This window comes from Lynx canadensis, chromosome C1 (genome assembly GCF_007474595.2).
Source record: "Lynx canadensis isolate LIC74 chromosome C1, mLynCan4.pri.v2, whole genome shotgun sequence".
In the NCBI taxonomy this organism is placed as follows: Eukaryota; Metazoa; Chordata; class Mammalia; order Carnivora; family Felidae; genus Lynx; species Lynx canadensis.
In genome coordinates, this window is record NC_044310.1 from 8,634,036 (window position 1) to 8,640,061 (window position 6,026).

Consider the following 6,026-nt stretch of genomic DNA (forward strand, 5'->3'; position numbering starts at 1 on the left):
CATCTCAGTTTACTGTTCTTACGCAAACCCGGGTCTGCAGGCCGCGTTCTGAAATGACCTTAAGTTTATTTAGGGGAAGTTCCAACTGTAATCTGCCTGCGGGTTCCTCTTACTCTTGGAAGGACGCTGATACTCTCAGAAGAACAACGGGCATAACTGATCTTTGAGAACCAGAAATCTAGAGTGATTTCTTGACAGATTTCGCTGTAACTCCAAGCCATTCATTTTTCACTTAAAAAGTAATGACTCAGACTGGCCCACCCTAGTTTGCCTTCTGAGAACTTGGTTGGGAGCTTTTCTTTCTGTTTTTTGAAGGGCCCTCAGCAGGGACGAGTCAGCCTCCCTGGCCCACCACACCTGTCCCCCCGGGCTCTGGCGCCCCCACTCCCTGCAGTGTGGTGGGTGGGAGCCTCATCCTTCCACGTTCCCGGGCCACAAACTTGGGGCATCATCCTGGACCCCGGTGTCGCTCGCTTCACCCAACCTGTCAGTTCTGGTCTCCAAAATGCCTCTAGACCCTGACCGCTTCCCCGGTCCCGGTCACTGCCACCTAACCCGTCCCCTCTTCCCACCCCTGCCCCGTTGTGCTTGTTTCGAGGCAGCAGGCAGCCAGGGACTTCGCCACAGATTTGAACCAGAACTCAGCTCATGTTACTCCTCTACCCTGGCTCCTGGCCCACCCAGAACAGGCCTGAATCGTCCCGGTGGCCTTTCGGGGTCTGCACTGCCTCCGTCCGCCCCTTGCTCCCTGACACCCTCTGCTTTGGCCACACCGGTTTCTTGCTGTTTGGGACTGCGAGGCACTCACCTTAAGCCTTTGCACAGGCTGACCCTCTGCCTGTTCCTCTGGACGTTGCCACCGCTAATTCTTTAACCTCCAAGCCTGCCGGAACATTCTCTCGTGGTCTGGGTCTACCCAGACCACCCTATTTAAAATCGCTGTCTCTGCCCCTATTGCCTGGCGCTTCTCAGGCCCCTCACCCTGCAGCATTTGGAATAGATGTGTTTCCTAACAGCCATCCTCCAACACCTAATACTGTTTGTTTTGTGTGTCCACGTGCTAGAACATAAGCCCTGCGAGGCCTGAGGCTTTGTCTGTTTTGTTCACTGATCTGTGCCAAGCATCTAGCCCAGTGCCTGACACAGAATCAGAACTCAGTAACTACCCACTGAATTAATGAATCCTGTCCCGGTAACACGCACTATCAGCCCTCCGGGGTTGGGAGCCAGGGTTAACAAATGTTCCTGGAAACTTCCCCAAAGTAGGCATGGCACTAGGGGCTTTGAAATGTTCAAATCTCAGCAGCTGGAGGGCTGATGGAGCCTGGATTGGAGCCCAAGTCCTAATTTCCCAAAGTCCAGCGGCTTTCAAACGTTTTTTCTTTTTTTCTTTTTTTCTTTTTACCCTTACCCACAATTAGAAACGATGAACGAGCACACACATACGCGTATAGGTGAAACCAAAAATTTCTGGTCACTCGGTACCCTTTCTCTGTGTATTTTCTCTTCAGCTGCTGTTTGCAATGTACCGAATTGTTCACCAGCTACTCCGAGGTGATGACCCATCTTCCAAGAGGGGTGTTCCTCACTCAACACCGCCTGGTTCTCTCTCCCCAGTCAAGACCAGATGCCTGTGGTTTCTCAACCTACCTCATCTGCCCACTGAGAGTTCTGAGGAATCCCAAGAGGTGGGATTTTCGGTCCTCCAGTAACAACGTCCCTATTTAATCACAAAGTATGTAGCCAGAATGTACCCCTCTTCTAAGGCTGGGCCCTCTTCACAGAGGTCAGGTAAATCCACTCTGTCCTCCAGGACAGAGATCTCGGTCTCTGAGTCAGACTCTCAGGCTTGAGATGAGAACAGCCAACTCTTAATGAGAACTTGGGTGTGTCAGGCGTGTAGACGCATGCACCCAAATCTCCTCAAAAAAATCAGTGACTTCTTTGCCTCCTTGTGCAAACGAGGAATTTGATCAATTCAGCGAAATACTGAGTGCCTGCTGGTGCTAATGGGCGCGGTGCAAAGCTTTAGAAGTGGCAGCAATGGATGAAGTGGATAAAACTTCCTGGTGTTTTTAGAGCTGGTATGCTAGCGGGGGAAGGCAGACTGTAGGCCAAACCAATGGAGTCAAAGACATAATATATCAGAAGATAAGGTCCACATGGGGAAGATGAGTGAGGCAGGGAAGGGCATGGGAGTGAGGTTGGGGTAGGCCTATGAACAGTGCTTCTTGGGCCGTTCTAGCACTGCCCCTGGTGCACACAGGACCCGTTCTGTGGGGCACGTGTGCAGGAGACCTGCTGGGCGAGCTGAGTCGGCGCATGGCTTTGCATCTGGACGCTCTGCGTCCTTGCCGACTAGATAGCGTCAGCCCTTTCGAGTTTGGTCTCTCCAGGGGTCTGTAGTGGGCTTAATTTGCATTTCCTTGGTGACCCATGAGGCCGGGCACCTCTCACACCCCAGTTATCCTCTCTGTCAGGGGTGATGTGCCTCTCCCGTGTTCTGTCCCTTTCCCCGTCTTGTTCAGATCTTCTCCCATCCGGCGGGCCCTCTTCCGTTCTTCTACTGGTGTCTTTTGACGAGAAGTTCTTAACGCAGTCCAATTGATCAAGACGACGTTTGGAGGAAGACGGTGGGGGAATGAAACCGGTCCTGTGGATATCTGGGGCAGTGCGTTCTAGACAGAGGGACCGGTGTGTGCAAAGGCCCTGAGGTAGGAGCATACCCAACGTCTTCAACAGAATGAGACCGGTGAGGCTGGAGCAGAGTGACGGAGGGAGAGAGGAGTAGGAGATTAGGTGTGGAACAGAACTGGAGGCAGACCGGGATCTTAGGGGTAAGGACTTTGGCTTTACTCTCAGTGAGGTAGATGCGATTGGAGAGCTTTGGGCAGAGGAGTCACGTGAGCTGACCTCCATCTTAATGGGGTCCTGTGATGGAGGTGGTGAAAGTGGTCAGGTTCTGGAGGCCTTTTGAGGACAGAAATGATGTGATGCGCTGACAGATGCCACGTTGTGACTCACGGATGACTCAGGGTTCTGGGCACGTGGTAGGATGGGGAGAGCTTTAGTGGAGCAGGTTTGGGGGGAAATCAGGAGTTCCGTGTTGGACCTGTTCAGCCTAAGGTCCCTCTGCTGTAGCTGGGTACGAGAACTTGGAGCTCAGGAGGAGTCTGGCCCCGAGACACACACTTGGGGGTCAGCACACGGATGGTGCTTTGTCCAGACTTCCCCAGGAAGCAGAGCTTCAAGCGGAAGGCTCACGCACCCTCATTTTATTCTGCAGAACAACCCCAGAGAGGAGCAGGGAGGGAGGGAGGGAGAGAAAATGAGAAGGAGGGAGAGCTAGCAGAAGGATGCTTTATCCAGCTGGCTACCATTACACGTGCCTGCAGAATAAGACTGTGACCTTGAGATGCCTGGTACCATTCCTGGTGGGGAGGAAGGGGGAAGAACTTATCCACTATTTCTCTCCTCCCCTTGGTGGAAGATTTGCCCCTTGGGGCACCGACTCCGCATTTCTGGATCGTGCATACAAACGTCGGGGCCCCGCGTTGAGGCGCACGGCGGGTGGTGGAGGTGAGGGGCGCGGGGCGGGTGTGGGCCGGGGGTGGGGTGTGGGCAGGCTGAGCTAGCGCGACAGGCAAGGGAGGCCGGGAGGGTCTGAAGGGGTGCAGAAGGCTTGTGCCAGACAGCCCACCCCTCAACTCACTCAGAGCTGCGCTGTCTTCTCTCCCTTCTTTCCTGAGAGGCGGGGTCTGGGTCTGACCCAACAGAGCCCTACAAGGCAGTAGCCAGCACCGGCTCTGCCTCAGAGGACCAGTGGCCCTGGCTACAGGCCCTGCTGCTACAGCTGGTCCCTCGTCCGCCCCCATCCTAGATCTCCCTTATGCCTCGTGCTGCAGCTCCTCTGGTTATTTCCTGGTGGGGTGATCCAGACTTCATCCCTGGGGATCCCAGCCCTTGGTCGTCACGCCCTGGCTGGGCTGTGATCGCCGCGGTTGCCACTTACTGTTAGCAATGGGTGTGGAAACACCAAGAGCCAGACACCCAAGGGGGTTCCCGACACCCCCCTGCCCTGCTGCACAGCCCTGGCTCTTCCGGGTGAGCCCACAGGCCCGCTGGTCTGCCAGCAGGAGGGGGCCAATGACCAGGTCACATCTTCCAGTTGATGGGACCCTATTGTGTCCCTGGGCAGAAGCTTCCTGCCCCCAGGCACAGGAAACACAAACTCCAGAAGTGGGTCATTGGAGTGATGAGGGGAGAGGCCTTTTTGACTTCCACCCTCTGCTTCCTGTACCCGTGTGTTGTAGCCGCAGGGGACACAGCGGCGTATCTCAGCTCCTTAGAGAATAGAGCTACGAGGTATGGTTCCTGAGCTTGGTCCTTTCAGGCTGTGCCACCTGGGTGTTGGGGTTCCTGGTGAGATCGGTGGACCCTTTAGTCGGATGCCCATTGTTCCACATTTTGCCAAAAAATGGGCCCTTTGGTGCTGGAAGACGAGCTATTCCCAGCCCGAGTGGCAGAGCCCGGGCTGTGGACGGATTGGCGACGGCAGGGCGGCCCGCCGACAGTGAAGCTTCTTGTCCTCCCGCTTCTAGGTAATTCGGCCTTAAGACTACCTGGGGTATTGTCTGTTGGGGAACTGCCCTCGACAGGCCCCCTGGGAAAAGAACCATTAGGGAAGAAAATAAGGTTCCGCAAGAACTTGTGCGGCCTTACGTTTAGCCCTTGCCATCCCCTATGGAGACTCCTCTACTTGCCGGAAGGATAGCCTCATGCATTTGCCAGCAAAAGCGGCCAACGAAGGAGAGACATATGGATCCGAAAGCCCCACTCCGGTAACTAAGGAGCGTATCTATGGACGCAGGTCACTCTAACCCCTGGGCCCACTTGGCCCCCAGGAAGCATTCCAGATGACGACTGAACCTAGTCGGTTAAAGTACAGAATGGTTCATTGGTTCCTAGGTGCAGGGTCTCTCTGAGAATGTATAAGGCGTGGGTTTCTAAGGCCCTCCCGGCCCCCCTCCTGGCACCTCGGACCCAGGCGAACACTTTTGTTCTTCAAAACCACGAATGGTTCAGGGAAACAATTAAGAGGTCATGTCCCTGTAACTGTTCCACTTGAGGTGTTGAGAGATAAATGACCTTTCATGAAAACAGCAAAGCAAGTACTTTATAGATTACAGATGAACGTAGATGCATAATAAAAACAATGAAAGAAATTAATCAATACGCAAAGGGCAGGAGGGAACGTTACCAAAAAAAAAACCCAATCATGTTATTCCTTATTGGGTGATGACACTAAGGAACAATTTTAGAATTGGGTAAAGCCAGAAAACATAGATGACGTACGCTACAAGGAAATCACTAGCAAATATAATGCCGCGTTTGCTACGATAAATCGGCCAGTTCAACATGCTGCTGTTGTCTGTGTCCGTTTTTATTTTAGTGGTTTATTTTAGTTTTCTTTTATTTTCACTTTTTCGCCGACGCCGTTCATCCTTCAGGAACCCCTGGACCCGCGGGAGCTGGACTCCGGCACGTTGGCGTGAGGCCATGTGTGTGTCCCGGGTCACTGCATTCAGGTGATCTAAAGCCCTCACATGGCCGTCCGGGGGAGGGCCCCACAAGCAGGTCAGGGGAGCTGGTATGTAGAATAGTATCAATTTCAATAGGTACAAATGGCCCCCTTCCATCAGGGGACTGAAGCCATCGATCTGCTACCAGTGGCTGGCTGGTCCCTCGGAGATGGTATATCGAGGGCTCAGCTTTGTTCCTGCTTCAGCGGACCGGGCGTTCGGTGGCAGAGGGACCTGCGTGAGCCTTTGGGAGAGGAGCCCAGGCCACTTTGATCCCTGTCCTCATGGCTGCTCTGTCTGTCCCTGGGCCCCCCGTACCCACTCTAGGGTGGCTGAGGAGGGAGGCCTGCTGACATCTAGCAGCACATCAGCCTTTCCAGCTACTTTTTTTTTTTTTTTAACTGTTTATTTATTTCGAGAGAGATAAGAGTGCGAGCGGGAGAG